We start from the raw sequence: 14231 nt of genomic DNA on the forward strand, positions 1-14231 counted from the left end.
TTTCATTGGGGTTGGGTTTTGAGTGTTGTGTTTTGAGAAAATCACATACTTTGTTTTAAACTATTTGCACAATTTTATCTTGAAAAAAAATTGTTTCCTGATTCATGGCCTGCAGCTTTGCTCATTCCAATATATTTCACGCAGACTAGCAATGCTGCATTTTAACTCGTATGTGTATTTACCTGCCCAGGTGTGTGAACATAACAAAATTCAGTTATACATGGGAAGTTTTTTAATTAATCGGAGTTTAAAAAATATAGTGCACTCAGTAATGGTATCAAATAAGGATTTTTATTACCATAAACAACAACATTACACCATTTCATCTTGCCAGTGCACCCGTCCTACATCAGAAATAAAGTAGGCCGCAAATTTGTCCCTCATTTGGCCAACTTCAACGGATGACCTGAGAGTGTGCTGAGTGAATTCAGGCAATGGGTTCGGAGCATCATCGTCCAGTTCAAAGGTCGGGTGCTCTTTAGCCATCACAAAGTTATGTAGAACCACACAGGCCTTCACCACCTCATCGACTGTTTCAAGTTTAAGATTAATGGCCGTGCCCAGAATTCGCCATCTGGAAACAAGAATCCCAAAAGCACACTCGACAGTTCTTCTGGCCCTGGTCAGCCTGTAATTAAAAATTTTTTTGGTGTGGTCCAAGTCCCGGCTGGAGTAGGGTTTCAGTAAGTTTCCGCACATTTGAAAAGCCTCATCGCCAACCATTACAAAGGGCAGTGGCGGAGCTTCGGTGTGAGGAAGAGGCCGTGGCATAGGGAAATTAAATTGGTTGCCATACAACCTCCGGCCCATGTCTGAGTTTTTAAAAGCCTGCGAGTCATTACCACGGCCAAATGCTCCAATGTCCACTGCTACAAACATACATCCGGCATCCGCAATTGCAATGAGTACTATTGAAAAGTACTTTTTGTAATTATAGTACTCAGATCCCGTTCTTTGGGGTTTGATGATCCGTATGTGTTTCCCATCAACAGCTCCCAAACAGTTGGGAAAATTGCATACTGTCCAGAATTTGTCAGCAATTTCCATCCACTTTTCAGCGGTGGGCAGGGGCATAAATTCTGGGCAAAGAACATTCCAGAGAGCCCGGCAGGTGTCAGCAACAATTCCAGACAAGGTAGAGATTCCAATACGGTACTGGAAGTGTAGTGAGGATAGGGTTTCTCCAGTCGCCAGGAATCTGTGAACAGACAAAGAAGTAAAATTAATATTTATGTATATTATTTTTAAAAACTATAAAAAAAATATTAGTACATTCACGAAAACTAATTACCCAAGGTTTTGAATACTAAATTTACAAAAAAAAACATCAGACCACACCCCTTTGTTTTTAAAACATACCGTAATGTCACCAGTAGCCGTTCCTCAGGAGGAATCGCACGACGGAGCTGTGTGTCCTGTCTCCGGATGGATTGTTGGACACGAGCAAGCAAATCCATGAAACTTTCGTGGGACATCCGGATATAATCTGTAAATTTCTCCGGGTTTGACTGGAGCTCGCTGTAGAGGGTATGGTATGCCCCACGGCTCTCCCGGAGTTCAACAATCGGATGTATCCACATACGCCGCCGTCTTCGCTGCCTCTCTCTCTTCCTTTGTTCATGGCAAGCAACTGCATACGCCTGAGCCATCGCGATGTCCAAATCCAAGTTGAAGTGAAAACTCTTCCAGCGCAGATCCATGGTCACGAGAAGAATCAAGCAAATGTGAAGAATACTGTAGACAGGGTGTATATATATTAACATACCACACCCACAATGAAGTCCCATTGGTCTTGTGTGTTGTTGAATGGTTGTTTTTTCTTTTTTGTGGGGTTTTTCCAAAATCTGTAAAAAAACGCAAACGCACAAAAAACGCATACAAACGCGCAAAAACGCTGCGTTTTTTTCCTGCATGCGCATTAAAATGCTGGAAAAAAACGCAGCGTTTGTATGCATTTGTATGCGTTTTTTTAATGCGTTTTTTTGCGGGAAAAACGCGCTGCAAAAAAAAGCAAGTGTGAAACTAGCCTAAACTTGTGGTAAAGTGCTCTAGTGTTACCACATCCAGAAACATATTATATTCGATGCTCAGGAGCACACAGTCCCTGGAAGGTCAAGGACGTGGAGGCAAAAATAAAGACAAAGGGCCCGATTAGTCAAAGTGATACCAGAATTCTAGCACAATAAAGCTTGAAATGTTGCAAAATTGTTGAGCAACTTGAATGTTACGACTGCCCAGCTTTGCCACAGTGACCAGTGCTTGGTCGGAGCGAGGGTATAGTGAAGAATGCCTGGCAAATTCATCGGTATTTATACCACTTTAGTGAAGGATGCCAGCCTTAATGAATCGAGCCCAAAATGTATATACAGAAGGAAAGCTCCATCTTCTGGGCGCACTATTTCCTTCTATTGTAAAACATCTATTCTTGATGATAATTTTCCATTTAATTTTAAACACTAATAAGTTTCTCTGACCATTTAACATTTCTTAAAAACAGTTTGTATTATAGACTAATAGACTTGTCATGTGCTAAGAAATGATCCCTATATAATATCTTAATTAGGATTATTGGCTGCTTGGCTCAATTTTATTCTGTAAGATAACGTACAGATCGCGGTGCTCATATAAAAAAAAGCCCACGGTTCAGATCATAATGGATGTGGCTAAGACTGATTTATCTCTACTTTGGTGATACATACTGGGAATTCGAGTAGGTAAAAATCTATCAACTATCTATCTATTGTATGCCTATTCATTTCACTTCTGTGTGTGTGTCAAACACTGTATGATGTTTTTATCTATTTCATGTCTACTTTTTAGCATAAAGTTTTGGGTTTCTTTTTAATTCCAAAGTAAAGGCAATCAATTATATATTATGGAAGATTTTTTTTCTACATTCTTTTACTATATTTTTAATCACTAGCAAGTAAATATAAAAAGTCACCCAAGCTTATTAATATCATTGTCTATCTATTTATCTATTCATATATCAATCTAATCATGTATCTATCTTTCTATTATTCTATCCATCTATCTACTTATTGCTAAATCTCATGTGCATCTGATTTATATCAATCCACCTGTCTGTTTCATATTTCAGTATTGATCTATCCCATATATTTCTACTGCATATCTATGATTCTATCAATATAGCTATCAGACTACTAATTATCACATAATGATGTTTTATCTATTTGTATATGTCATATGTAACTATATCACTTATTTCTTTCCGTCACTGACAGGATGCATACTATCATTGTGTACTTTTGCCATTTTTTCAGCCTTGACTGAAACAATCCATGTTCTCTACCTGCCAATTACGGAGCATCATTTTGTTCAGAAAGTCTGACCACTACACATTTCTATCAATAAAGTGATAGCGGCAAAGGCCAAAGACCTCAGACAATCTTTCTGCAACATTTCAGAAATGTGAAACCCTTGACTTAGAGGGCAGGTTGTCTCCAATGAGGACTGTTTGATCACAATGCTTTTTTATTAAGATTTGACTTCACATTATAGCTAATCAATATCTTGCCGGCTTCTATGTCCCCTGTTATATACATGTCTCCCACAATCAGGTAAGGAGGACAACTAATTGAAGAAAAGTCAGCAATTCCACTACCACAGCCCTCAGGCCATCGTCCTGCTTGTACACTTTATCTTTCTTGCTATACTAGCTATAGTAGAAATAAAATTTGGAGACATGACAGGCAAAGAAAAGAAAGATCAATTTCTGTCACTTGCCACCAATGTTTACTGCTTTTCTGGGTGTTCAGATGGTGTTTTTCTTCTATAGCTTAGGGGAACTTAACCTTTTCGAAATGGAAAGCTGGAGTTTCCATGCATTTTAAAGTATTTTATCTCATAATACCACAATCTGTATCCTGTCAAATGAGGTGAAATACTGCAATTGATAAACAAATGGGTATATATTTGTATATATCCTTACATTCCTGTCCCAGGTTATGAGCTAATTAACTATGTTTAAAGGTTAGGGATGATAGCCACATATCAAAGAAGAGCAGCAAGTGCAATAATGTAATCATGCACATCTCTCAGGACAATAGCTGTAATATAATATGTATGACACTAATATCGTCATAAAGGAGTGAAGTATACTAATAAGTATTCTTGATTATTTTATATATAATACATATATATATATTTACACTTATTAGTATTTCTTACTCCTGATGACATCAGTCTCATATATATTATATTACAGTTTTTGTCCTGTAATATAGTTTCCCATTTATACTTACTAGTTCAATACTACCATAAATGGTTTATTAAATATGACTACTTTATGGAGGATAATGCTTCTTTTAATCATTAGGAAGGTCTAGTAATTCACTTGTACTGAGCAGTGCATAGTGTTTACCATGGCTTTGTTCACACCTCGATTGCAGGTTCCGCGATTTCATCAGTGAGAAAAAGTACTGTATGTTGGACTATGTTTTCAGTTAAAATGACAGACAACCTAATGGAAACCTAACAGACACCATTATAGTTAATTGGGTCGGTTGAGCTCTGTTTGTGTTTGTCATCTGGTTCCTACTTGGCTCAGTATATTTTATATACTGTAAAATAGAATTCCTCAGAAATAATATTATTGGGATATGAAAAATCATAAAAAGTATAGAAAAGTATACTTTTTCAAGAAACACAGCATAAAAGACAACCCCACCATACAGTCTCAACAGGTTTGTCCTGATGAAGAGGTCCTGCGTGACCTCAAAATGCATTGACTTTTAACTTGTTCTAATAAATGTTTTTATTCTAAGGATATTCCATCTCAGCAGTGCATAAGTAATACCTCCGTTCGTTTTTCTTTTAGACCTGTGGTCGTCCCCTTGACCGATATCTGTGCAGCAGCTGTTATATGCCGTTTGTGTGTTGCTATTTAGCAACTCAGCAAGGTGAGTGTATCTCCCCTTTTTCCTGACACCACATTGTCATTGGATAAGACCCTATTGCACTTTTTCTTTTCCAAGTTTTTATTGGTATTACTTTATGGGGTATTATCTCTGGAATGCTTCAACATATCCCACTGATTGTGAGACTGTTTTATTGTGACATATTGTACTTCATGATACTGGTAACATTTGTTCAATATCACTTATGTTTATTTGTGAAAAGATCAGAAATTTTGTGAAAATTTTGAACATTTTGCAAATTTCAAAAATTTTTTAATTCTTATGCCCTTAACAGCTTCATGACCCCCGACGGTAAATAAAAGTCGGTGCTTGCTGGGCTTTGTGCAACGCTGACGTTTTTCTACTGTCGGCAGTTTTGTGCCCCTGGAACCCCCATGTACCTTATAATGAGGGGATCCCAGAGCACAATGCTTGCTGTGACCCCCGACTCATCAAGACCTGATTGGTTCAGGTCCTGGTGACATCAGCATCACAGCAGCCAATGAGAGAGATCACTGGGAAAGCTTGTTGTAGCAACGAACTTTCCCGGCGATCTGCCTCACAGTAACGCTGCCTCTCCTCTGATCTCTTGTCAGTGCAAGATCAGAGGAGAAACAGTGTAACAAGCACTGCTGGCATCAGCTGTGCCAGTCAGCAATCTTGGAAGTAAAAGCACAGTCACAGGAGCGCTGAAATGAAGCCAGGACAAGAATATTGGTGTAAACCACAACGCGTTTCGACGGTAGCCAGTCTTCAACTTCGACCTGATGAAGAAGGGATACCGTCGAAACACGTTGTGGTTTACAGCAATATTCTTGTCCTGGCTTCATTTCAGTGCTCCTGTGACAATGCTTTTATTTCCAAGATTTATTTGCTCCTTTTAGAAGGTGCACGGCTGAAGCTGCGGTGAATCCTGCTCCGCATTTTAACTCCCTTGCTGCCCTTACAGTACTCCTAACAGACTGCTATTTTCCTTACTCTTAGTCAGCTATCTTGTCACAAAGTAAAAAAAGCAGTTACGCAGGTTAGGGGTAGTGATATAGTTAGGTTTAGGGTTAGGGTTACTGTTAGATTTAGGGTTACTGTTAGGTTTAAGTCAAGTGTTGAGAGATACCATCCGATATCGTGAAATATCGGATCGGAATGGATCGGATCGATACCAAAAAAGTATCGGGTATCGCCGATTCCGATACCGGAAACCAATGCAAGTCAATGGGACAGAAATATCGGAATTAAAAAAAACCCTTTCTTTCCTTGTAGGTTAATTCTACATGAAGAAAAACAACTAAGAATAATGTTCAATGTATTGTGGGAGGTGGAGGAGACATTAAAGGCATAGAGGTTTAGCCCAATCAAATGGAATAGCAGGAATAAAAAAATTTTTTAAAGACGTTCGGAGTTACAAAGATATTGACTATGTTAACCTTTGTTATATTTTGTCAGATATGTATGTTTCACTACTTCCATGCTCTTCACCTTCTTTTTTGCTTCTCCCACACTTTCTCCTTCATGATCCTCAGCAGCAGCAGCATCTTTTTCATCAACTTCTTCTTCACCTTATTCATCTTCTTCTTCACCTTCTTCCTATTATTCTTTTTTTTTACATTCGTCATATTCTTCTTATTCAACTATTCTTCTTCTTCATATTCTACTTCTTCATCTTCTTCCTATTCTTCTTATTCATCATATTCTTATTTGTGACAGGCATTCCTGTAGTTGTTATCTATAAAAGTTTGAAGATTACACCAGCCGTTCTGCCTGTCACAAAAGATTTACAACAGGATTTGTCCGTGTTCAGTTTGGCCTGCAGCAGCAGGCATTTTCCAGGGGCACCACGAGGAGGAATGGACTCACCCCCATACACTGCTTAGTCTTCCTCTGCTTATAATTTAGATAATATCTTTTGCTCTGATTTTTAGTCTTATGCTTAATGTTCTTCTGCTTTTGGTTCTTCTACTTTTTGTTCTTCTGCTTCTTGGTCTTCTGTCTCTTGTTGTTCTGTATCTTGGTGGTTGTCTTCATGTTCTTTGTCCTCTTGGTCATCTTCTTCAGGGTCATCTTTTTGGTCTTCTTCAGGATGGTCTTCCGGGTCTTCGTCTTCAGGGTGATCGTTTTCGTGGTCGCCGTCTTCTTCGGGGTGGTCTTCAGGGTCGTCTTCAGGGTCGTCGTCAGGGAGATCTAGAGAGATAACCAAAAACCATTTCCAAAAGCTTGAACTTGGAAAAGTAGCAGAAGGTACAAGAAGGCTGAGGAACTGCCGAGAACCAGCTGATGGTACTGGAACCCGGATGGGTAGCAGAAAGAACAAGAGCCAATGGCACTACCGAGGACCAGCTGATGGTACTGGAACCCGGTTACTAAGCAGGAGGTACCTGTGCTAGAAAGCACTACCAAGGATCATCAGACGTTGCTGGAACTCAGATACCAAGAAGGAGGCACCTAAGCCAAAGGCACTGCCGAGAACCAGCTGACGGTGCTGGAACCTGGATGGGTAGCAGAAGCTGCAAGAGCTAATGGAACTAGCGAGGACCAGCTGACGGTGCTGGAACCCAGAGGGGCAGCAGAAGGAACAAGAGCCAATGGCACTACCGATGACCAGCTGAAGATGCTGGAACACGGTTACTAAGCAGGAGGTACCTGTGCTAGAAAGCACTACCATGGACTAGCAGACGTTGCTGGAACTCAGATACCGAGAAGGAGGCACCTCAGCCAAAGGCAGTGCCGAGAACCAGCTGACGGTACTGGAACCCGGATGGGTAGCAGAAGGTACCCATGAAAAACAAAGTTGCAAGGCTGCGAGCCGGCCGCAGTTACCGAAACCCACAGTCCTTACAGGGGATGCTTGTCCTATTGGCACTACGGAACCAGCCTTTATTACCAGAACCCGCAGCCCACATAGGAAGCACCTAAACTGCAGGCACCATAGACTCGGCTAACCTGACCGCAATACGACAGGGCAACGTTTTGGTGGAAAAGTGACGTTGACACAACCCGGAAACAGCAGGCATGCTGGAACCAGGCTGGGCAGGAGGGAGTATCCGTGCCAAAGACACTTCTGAGCAGCAACTGGCGATGTTGGAGCCCAGGGTCAATCAGGGTGTAGGCTGAGGCCTAATTTCATCAAGTTTTATACCTGTTGTAGACTACTACTGATTTTAAACGTTCTCCAATTAGGCCTCTGGCTCCAATCTGTCTCTAGTATTTACCCTGGCCTCCAACACCACCAGTTGCTGCTCAGAAGTGCCGTCTGCACAATCAACACTTGTTCCTGTGTTACTGGGGTTCAGTAACGTCAGCTGATCCCCTGATGTGTGTCCGGCAATGTCTCCTGCTCTGTCCACATTCCCACTACTAGTAATTGCAGCAAGTTTTATATGTGATGTAGTTTGAATGTGGAGGCAGCAGAAGATATTGCCGGACACACAGCAGTGGAGCAGCAGGCATTACTGAACCCCACTAACACTGGAGCATGTGTCTTTCTCTGTGCAGACGGCACTTCCGAGCAACAACTGGCGATGTTGGAGCCCAGGGTCAATCAGGGTGTAGGCTGAGGCCTAATTTCATCAATTTAAATATCGGTTGTAGACTACTACTGATTTCAAACTTGCTCCAATTAGGCCTCTGGCTCCACTGTCTCTAGTATTTACCCTGGCCTTCAACACCACTACTAGTAGTGGGAATGTGGACAGAGCAGGAGACATTGCCTGACACACATCAGGGGATCAACTGACGTTACTGAGCCCCAGTAACACAGGAACAAGTGTTAATTGTGCAGATGGCACTTCTGAGCAGCAACTGGCGGTGTTGAAGGCCAGGGTAAATACTAGAGACAGTGGAGCCAGAGGCTTGATTGGAGCAAGTTTGAAATCAGTAGTAGTGTGAATGTGGAGGCAGCAGTAGACATTGCCGGACACACAGCAGGGGAGCAGCTGACGTTACTGAACCCCTGTTATGAATGAGTCACCGAGGAGGAAAAAACAAAAAGCAAGCTAAGCCCAGAAAACCGGAGAGATTGGTAATTAGTGGATTGCAGACCCCTGATCCTATCCACAACAACTAGCAGTAGCCGTGGAGCGTGCCTACGGTGGTCCTAGACGCCTCGTCACTGCCGGAGAACTAAATAAGCCTAAAGAAAGAAAGGGAAAATCTAAACTTCCCCAGAGCAGACCCCAAAGCAATAGACAGGCCCCAACATGTATTGTCGGTGAAACAAGATGAAAACACAGACACAGATAGAAAGATAGGCTGAGAAAATGATGGGGCCCTCACTAACTAGAAAGGACAGGAAAGAAAAGCTGCTGTCTGCAATCACGCAAAAAACCCTGCCAAAAAAAATGTCCAACACGTCTGATAGAAAAAAGCCCTGAAGTCGCTAGACTTCAAATCACTATATCAGCACTCAGGTATATTCTGAAGACAGAGCAAAAGAGATCAACTGATCAGAGACAAAATGGGGATTCAGCCCAGTCCTAGCCAGGGCTGGCTGAACACAAAAACTAAGTAAACCAGACAAAAATTCATATGAACAGTAGCAGAGAAAACTAAGCTTTAGGAAGGCAGGAACCAAACTGGAAACCAGAAGCCACAGTCAGGAAAAATCACCAGCAAGAAACTAGGGAGTCGGCTGCCTTAAATCCAATCAGAAACTCCTGATGTCCAATCGCAGTCCTCTTCCTCAGGTGGCCGGTCTCTGCCTTGTAGATCAGCTTCATTACCTCCCTTCACCTACAGAGGGAGTCCAGATAGAGAACTCACTACTCCTCTGTCAGCACAGCCAGCTCCATAACACTCACCAGAAGCCAGAGGCAAACCCGAAAATGAGCTCACAACAACCACCATTGACACAGGAGCTAGAGTTTTTTCTGTGCAGACGGCACTTCTGAGCAACAACTGGTGGTGTTGGAGCCCAGGATCAATCATGGTGTAGGCTGAGGCCTACTTGGAGCAAGTTTACAATCTGATGTAGTGTGATTTTGGAGGGAGCAGGAGATATTGCCGGACACACAGCAGGGGAGCAGCTGACGTTACTGAACCCCACTGACACAGGAGCTAGTGTTTTTTTCTGTGCAGACGGCACTTCTGAGCAACAACTGGCGGTGTTGGAGCCCAGGATCAATCATGGTGTAGGCTGAGGCCTACTTGAAGCAAGTTTAAAATCTGATGTAGTGTGATTTTGGAGGGAGCAGGAGATATTGCTGGACACACAGCAGGGGAGCAGCTGATGTTACTGAACCCCTCTGACACAGGAGCTAGTGTTTTTTTCTGTGCAGACGGCACTTCTGAGCAACAACTGGTGGTGTTGGAGCCCAGGATCAATCATGGTGTATGCTGAGGCCTACTTGAAGCAAGTTTAACCCCTTCACCCCCAAGGGTGGTTTGCACGTTCATGACCGGGCCAATTTTTACAATTCTGACCACTGTCCCTTTATGAGGTCATAACTCTGGAACGCTTCCATGGATCCTGGTAATTCTGACATTGTTTTCTCGTGACATATTGTACTTCATGTTACTGGTAAAATTTCATTCAAATAACTTGCGTTTATTTGTGAAAAAAGCGGAAATTTGGCAACATTTTTGAAAATTTCGCAATTTTCCAACTTTGAATTTTTATGCCCTTAAATCACAGAGATACGGCACACAAAAAAACTTGATAACTAACATTTCCCACATGTTTACTTTACATCAGCACAATTTTGGAACCAAAATTTTTTTTTGTTAGGAAGTTATAAGGGTTAAAAGTTGACCAGCGATTTCTCATTTTTACAACACCATTTTATTTTTAGGACCACATCACATTTGAAGCCACTTTGAGGGGTCTATAGGATAGAAAATACCCAAAAGTGACACCATTCTAAAAACTGCACCCCTTAAGGTGCTCAAAACCACATTCAAGAAGTTTATTAACCCTTTAGGTGCGTCACAGGAATTTTTTTGAATATTTAAAAAAAATGAACATCTAACTTTTTTCACAAAAAAAGTACTTCAGGTTCAATTTTTTTTATTTTACCAAGGGTAACAGGAGAAATTGGACTGCAAAAGTTATTGTGCAATTTGTCCTGAGTACGCTGATACCTGATTTGTGGGGGGAACGACTGTTTCGGCGCATGGCAGAGCTCAGAATGGAAGGAGTGCCGTTTGACTTTTTCAATGCAAAATTGGCTGGAATTCAGATCGGACGCCATGTCACGTTTGGAAAGTCCCTGATGTACCTAAACAGTGGAAACCCCCTACAAGTGACCCCATTTTGGAAACTAGACCCCCCAAGGAACTTATCTAGATATGTGGTGAGAACTTTGAACCCACAAGGGCTTTACAGAAGTTTATAACGTACAGCGGTACAATTAAAAAATCATATTTTTTCCACAAAAATGATCTTTTCACCCCAATTTTTATTTTCCCAAGGGTAACAGGAACCTAAAAGTTATTGTGCAATTTGTCCTGAGTATGCTGATACCCCACATGTGGGGGTAAACCACTATTTGGGCGCATGGCAGAGCTCGGAAGGGAAGCAGCGCCATTTGACGTTTTTGGCTGGAATTGAGATCGGACATCATGTCGCGATTGGAAAACCCCTGATGTACCAAAACAGTGGAAACCCCCCACAAATGACACCATTTTGGAAACTAGACCCCCTAAGGAACTTATCTAGATGTGTGGTGAGAACTTTGAACCCCCAAGGGCTTCACAGAAGTTTATAACATAAAGCCGTACAATTAAAAAATCATATTTTTTCCACAAAAATGATCTTTTCACCCTCAATTCTTATTTTTCCAAGGGTAACAGCACCATAAAAGTTATTGTGCAATTTGTTCTGAGTACGCTGATACCCCACATGTGGGGGTAAACCACTATTTGGGCGCATGGCAGAGCTCGGAAGGGAAGAAGCGCCATTTGACGTTTTTGGCTGGAATTGAGATCGGACACCATGTCGCGATTGGAAAACCCCTGATGTACCTAAACAGTGGAAACCCCCAACAAATGACACCATTTTGGAAACTAGACCCCCTAAGGAACTTATCTAGATGTGTGGTGAGAACGTTGAACCCCCCAGTGCTTCACAGAAGTTTATAACGCCCGGGCGTGAAAATAAAAAATTCCTATTTTTTCCACAAACATGATCTTTTAGTCACCATTTTTTTTATTTTCCCAAGGGTAACAGGAGAAATTAGACCCCAAAAGTTGTTGTCCAATTTGTCCTGAGTATGCCGATACCCCATATGTGGGAGAAAACTACTGTATGGGCACACGTCGGGGCTCGGAAGGGAAGTAGTGACGTTTTGGAATGCAGACATTGATGGAATGGTCTGCGGGTGTCATGTTGCCTTTGGAGAGCCCCTAATGTACCTAAACAGTGGAAACCCCCCACAAATGACCCCATTTTGAAAACGAGAACCCCTAAGGAACTTATCTAGATGTGTGGTGAGCACTTTGAACCCCCAAGGGCTTCACAGAAGTTTATAATGCCCGGGCATGAAAATAAAAAAATCGTATTTTTTCCACAAACATGATCAATTAGTCCCCAATTTTTTCATTTTCCCAAGGGTAACAGGAGAAATTGGACCCCAAAAGTTGTTGTCCAATTTGTCCTGAGTACACTGACACCCCATATGTGGGAGAAGACTACTGTATGGACACACGTCGGGGCTCGGAAGGGAAGCAGTGACGTTTTGGAATGCAGACTTTGATGGAATGGTCTGCGGGTGTCATGTGCGTTTGGAGAGCCCCTGATGTACCTAAACTATTGAAACTCCCCACAAGTGACCCCATTTTGGACACTAGACCCCCCCCACGGAACTTATCTAGATGTGTGGTGAGCACTTTGAACCCCCAAGTGCTTCACAGAAGTTTATAACGCTCAGACGTGAAAATAAAAAAATCATTTTTTTCCACAAAAATTATATTTTTGCCCCCAATTTTTTATTTTCCCAAGGGTAACAGGAGAAATTGGACCCCAAAAATAGTTTTGCAATTTGTCCTGAGTAGGCTGATACCCTACATGTGGGGGTAAAACACTGTTTGGGCGCATGGCAGAGCTTGGAAGGGAAGGAGCACCATATGACTTTTTCAACTCAGAATTGGCTGGAATTGAGATCAGACGCAATGTTGCATTTGGAGAGCCCCTGATGTGCCCAAACAGTGGAAACCCCCAATTCTAACTCCAACCCGAACCCCAACACACCCCTAACCCTAATCTCAGCCCTAACCCTAGCCCTAACCCTAACCCTAGCCCTAACCCTAACCCTAACCCTAGCCCTAACCCTAGCCCTAACCCTAACCCTAATGGAAAAATGGAAATAAATACATTTTTTTAATTTTATTATTTTTCCCTAACTAAGGGGGTGATAACGGGGGGTTTGATTTACTATTTATGGCGGTTTTTATGTTTGGCGGCTGTCGCACGCTGAAAGACGCTTTTTATTGTAAAAATAGTTTTTGCATCACCACATATTGAGAGCTATAATTTTTCCGTATTTTGACCCACCGAGTCATGTGAGGTCTTATTTTTTGCAGGACAAGTTGACATTTTTATCGGTACCATTTTCAGGCACGTGACATTTTTTGATCGCTTTTTATTCCGATTTTTGTGACGCAGAATGAACAAAAACCAGCGTTTCATGAATTCCTTTTGGGGGGTGCGTTTACACCGTTCCGCGTGCGGTAAAATTGATAAAGTGGTTTTATTCTTCGGGTCAGTACGGTTACAGCGATACCTCATTTAGGTTGTTTTTTTATGTTTTGTCGGTTTTATGCAATGAAAACTATTTTATATAAAAAATAATTATTTTTGCATCGCTTTATTCTGCGAGCTATAACTTTTTTATTTTTTCGCTGATGATGCTGTGTGGCGGCTCGATTTTTGCGAGACAAGATGACGTTTTCAGCGTTACCATGGATATTTATATGCGTCTTTTTGATCGCGCGTTATTACACTTTTTGTTTGGTGGTATGATAATAAATCATTATTTTTTGCTTCGTTTTTTATTTTTATTTTTTAAGGGGTTCGCTAAAGGGGTTAACTAATGGGACAGTTTTATAGGGCGGGTCATTACGGATGCGGCAATACCTAATATGTGTACTTTTATTGTTTTGGTTTTTTTTATTTTCAAAAAATGAATTTATTGGGGAATATTTTTTTTTTTTTTTTACTAATTTATTTGGCGATTTTTTTTAAATTATTTTTACACTTTTTTTTATTTTTTTTTTTACTTTATTACATAGTCCCAGGTGGGACATCAATGTCCTGTGACAGATCGCTGATCTGTCACATCACAGATCACTGTGACAGATCAGCAATCTGTCACAGGCATTGAA

The 14231-nt window shown here is 41.5% G+C and overlaps 1 long non-coding RNA gene across 1 annotated transcript in view; it reads left to right on the forward strand.

Moving 5' to 3' along the window:
• The first annotated feature begins 4839 nt into the window (after positions 1–4839).
• LOC141094618 (uncharacterized) overlaps positions 4840–14231 on the forward strand; it is a 284948-nt gene continuing 275556 nt past the window's right edge. Inside the window, exon 1 of the long non-coding RNA XR_012233130.1 lies at positions 4840–4922. This is a non-coding gene — a long non-coding RNA (uncharacterized lncRNA). The remainder of the gene's footprint in view (positions 4923–14231) is intronic.

This window comes from Dendrobates tinctorius, unplaced genomic scaffold, assembly GCF_039654945.1.
Source record: "Dendrobates tinctorius isolate UK_male_01 unplaced genomic scaffold, ASM3965494v1 ptg000064l, whole genome shotgun sequence".
Classification (NCBI taxonomy): Eukaryota; Metazoa; Chordata; class Amphibia; order Anura; family Dendrobatidae; genus Dendrobates; species Dendrobates tinctorius.